Consider the following 4667-nt stretch of genomic DNA (forward strand, 5'->3'; position numbering starts at 1 on the left):
TTAGTGAACAAATTAAAAACTATTTGGGATCCATGACCTTGTCCAAATATGTCATTTTACAGAGGTAGAAACTGAGGAAGAAAAAGTGTTCCTGAGGTGTCCATTTATCTAATTACTGTCAAGGCATGAATAATAGTTTTTTTTTTCTGTCTTTTCTTCAAGAAATCATTCATTTATTCAATATGTATTGAAGACTTGATATCTGCCAGACTAGGCACTAAATATTGGGTTATATATATGAAAAAGCCATTATTAAAAACTTCAATGGTTTTTTAAAAAATACATCAATGGGATACCTACAAGCTTTTCTGACTGAGCAATGGAAATATTTAAACACAAAATAAAGTTATGAATTCAGACATCTCTAGTTAGCTTTGTAAAAAGCACGTATCTTCTTAATTTTTCTGTAAGTGCTGTAAAGTAAACATTAATTGGTGTTTAATGAATGCTTATTTTTGATAGCGTGCTAGGTTTAAGTAGGTCAAATTTAGATAACACTGAAACATTGTCTTTTTTTTTTTTTTTTTTTTGCCATGCCGCACAGCATGTGGAATACTAGTTCCTCAACCAGGGATCAAACCCGGGCCCCCTGCATTGGAAGCACAGAGTCTTAACCACTGGACAACAGGGAAGTCCCAAACACTGTCCTATTTTGCATTGTATTATTACACGTATTCAAAGTACATTGAGCATCCTAAAACATTACAGTGATCTGTACACTCCTGCTGAAGTTATGAAAGAATTAAAACTAAACTGAGAATCAAAAGAACAAAGTTCTAATATAATTTCTGTCACTAATTACCTATGTGCCTTGGTCATAAAATTTGATCTTTCTGAAGCCTCAAAAGTCTTAGTAAAATGAAAGAAGTGGAAAAAATGATATTAAAGACTATTTTTGTTTTTAACAACAATTTAAAGCAAAGCATCAATAATTTAGATTTTTTGTTTCACAGTTGTTCTTATCTTTTTCTTCTGTAGATTGTTTATATCTACCCTTTTGTGTTTGAACTAGCTCATTTACAAAGAAAACTCAGCAAACAAAAAAGCAAAGTCTGAATGTATAACATTTGAATAACCCAAATTAACTTCTACAATTGAAAAACAAAATTATTGAAGTTAGAATCTCAGTAGATAGATCAAACACTAGCTTAGGCACAGCTGTAGGAAATTAAGAAAATAGACCTGAAGAAAATGTACAGAATGAAACACAGAGAGAAATAAACATACAGATTGAAACACTTTAGTTTAAATTAATTCATGGACATTTTCCACAATTGTCTGTATTAGTATACTAGTGTTTTATTATTACTTTAACTGTCACAAGTTATTTTATCATTGATATAAAATAATTTACTTGTCTGATTCTCTATTTGTATGCACTTAAGTTGTTTCAGTTATTTTTGCTCATGGTATTCTGGCATTCAGTAAAGTGAAACAAATAGCTAACAACAGTCTGATTTGTTTTTTCAATGTAAAATATACTTATTCTGTCTATATTCTTGTATTATTTGTTCTTTACTTTTTAATCTCATCTAACTGTTCTTCTTTTTTTCCCCTCATAAGTCATGGGTCATTTTGATATTCAAATTCAGGTCTTTTTCCATTTCAGAAAGTTTTATTAGAATTATAAGAATAGTATTATCATATTGGAATTCTCATTCTGTTCACTCCTGGGATATCAGTTATTGTTACTTTTTATTTCCCATATTCAGTCTTTGATATATCTTGTTCTCTGATACCTTTCACTATATTCTAGATGCATCTCAAGATCATCCATGACAATATAGATATAATTTTCTGCAAAATTAATACTGTTTTACTTTTCACTGACTATAAAACACTTTTTAATTTTTCTAGGACATTCTCTTCAATTTTTCAGTTTCACTCTGCATTGCTGAATGTACAACCAATTAAACTTATACATAGGTATATTGCAGTTAGTTTTTACAAATACCAAGTTGATTAGAATTTTTGTTTGTTTTCTTTAATTTAATAAATACTGGCCAAAATTTAACCAGCATTTTAGTTTTTATGTAGGGAGTACAATAATACTTATCTATGGGATTCACATGCGTACTGATTTTGACTACTCCGTTCAAAATCAATTTGTCAACATCCATTTATGATAAATATTCTCAACAAAGTGGATATAGAGGGAACATATCTTAACATAGTAAAGGCCATTTATGACAAACCTATAGCCAACATCATACTCAATGGTGAAAAACTGAAAGCATTTCCTCTAAGATCAGTAACAAGACAAGGATACCTATTCTCACCCCTTTTATTCAACATAGTATTGGAATCTCCTGAATCCTGACTCTGCCCACCAGTGAGCCAGCAGTAGCCCCGAGGACTCCCAGGGTTCCACAGCCAGCTGCCTTGTGACTTGGCCTCTCCTACAAGCAGCCAGCAGCATCCACAAAAGAAGGGCTTAGCAACCAACCAGACTGGGGTCTGCCACACCTGTCAGCCTTCCACAACAGAAGGATCAACCGCCCACAGAGGGGGCACCCCTGGAGCATATAGCTCAGGTGACCAGAGGAGAGTGCACTTCTAGGATTCATAGGGTATCTCCTACAAAAGGCCACTTCTTCAAGGCTGGGAAACATAACCAACCTACCAGATACATCAAAATAAAATCAGCAAGTTAGGCAAAATGAGATGACAGAGGAATATGTTCCAAATGAGGGAACAAGATAAAGCCCCAAAAGAGAACTAAATGAAGTGGAGACAGGCAATCTACCAGAGAAAGAGTTCAGGGTAATAATCATAAAGATGACCAAAATAATCAAGAGAAGAATGAATAAACAGAGTAGAAGATAGAAGTTAGAATTTTTTAAACAAAGAGAAAATATAAACAATAAGCAAACACAAATAAAGAATATAATAACTGAAATGAAATATACACTAGAAGAACAAAACATTATAAAAAAAACTATACCCCAATTAAAAAAATACACTAGGGGGAATCAACATAGACTATATGATATGGAGGAATGAATCAGCAAGCTGTAAGACAGAGTAGTCAAAATCACTGATGCTGAACATAAAAAAGAATAAAAAGGAATAAGGACAGTTTAAGAAACCTGCAGGACATCATGCATACTAACATTCATATTATAGGTGTCCCAGAAGGAGAAGAGAGAGAGAAAGGGGCAGAGAACATATTTGAAGACATGATAGCTGAAAACTTTCCTAACCTGGGAAAGGAAAAGACATCAAAGTCCAGGACCACGTAGAGTCCCAAACAGGATCAACCCAAAGAGGACCATGCAAAGACACATTATCTTTAATTGTTTCTGTTTTAATTACAAAGAGAGAATATTAAAAGCAACAGAGGAAAAGCAAGAAGTTACATACAAGAGAACTCCCATAAGCCTATCAGCTGACTTTTCAGCAGAAACTCTGCAGGCCAGAAGACTATGGCATGATATATTTGAAGTGATGAAAGGGAAAAACCTACAACAAAGTACACTTTACCAGGCAAGGCTATCATTCAGATTTGATGGAAAAATCAAAAGTTTTACAGACAGGCAAAAACGAAAAAAGCTCAGCACCACCAAACCAGCTTTACAAGAAATTTTAAATTGACTTCTCTAAGTGAAGAAAGAAAAGCAACAACTAGAACATGAAAATTAAGAAAGGAAAAAGCTCATCAGTAAAGGCAAACATACACTAAAGGTATTATATCAACCATGTACACAAAGCTGGTAGGAAGGTTAAAAGACAAAAGTAGTAAAATGATCTAAATCCACAATAAGCAGTTAAGGAATACAGAAAACAGATGAAAATTTGATATGAAAAACAGTAATTATGAAAGGAGGGGAGTAAAAATGCTTAGCTGTTAAAATGAATTTGAAATTAAGAAATCAGCAGCTTAAAACAACCACATATATATAGAGACTGTTATATATAAGCCTCATGGTAACCACAAATAAAAAATCTAAAATAGATACACACACACACACAAAGGAATTCAAACATAACACTAAAGATAGTCAACAAATTACAAAGGAAGAGAACCAAAGAAGAAGGGGAAAAAAAAACTACTGAAACAAGCCAAAAGCAATTAAGGTGGCAATAAGCACATACATATGAATAATTACTATAAATGGAAATGGATTAACTGCTCCAATCAAAAGACATAGTGCAGCTGAATGGATACAAAAACAAGACCTGTATATATGCTGCCTACAAGACACTCATTTCATACCTAAGGATACACACAGACTGAAAGTGAAGGGATGGAAAAAGGTATTCCATGAAAATGGAAATCAAAAGAAAGCCAGGGTAGCAATACTTTTATCAGACAAAATAGATTTTAAAACAAAACCTGTTACCAGAGAAAAAGAAGGATATTATATAATAAAGATATCAATCCAAGATTATATAAAAACATAAATGTATATATACCCAAAATAGGACCACCTAAATACAGAAAACAAATATTAATAGACATAAGGGAGAACTTGAAATTAACACAATTGTAGTAGAGGACTTTAACTTGCATTAAAGTAGAGATCATCCAGACAAATTTATAAGGAAACACTGGCCTTAAATGACATATTAGACCAAACGCACTTGATATAAAAAGAGCGTTCCAACCAAAAGCAGTAGAACACACATTCTTTTCAAGTGCACATGAAACATTCTCCAGGACAGAT

The sequence above is a fragment of the Mesoplodon mirus genome (assembly GCF_964341445.2).
Source record: "Mesoplodon mirus genome assembly, chromosome: 5".
NCBI classification, from domain to species: Eukaryota; Metazoa; Chordata; class Mammalia; order Artiodactyla; family Ziphiidae; genus Mesoplodon; species Mesoplodon mirus.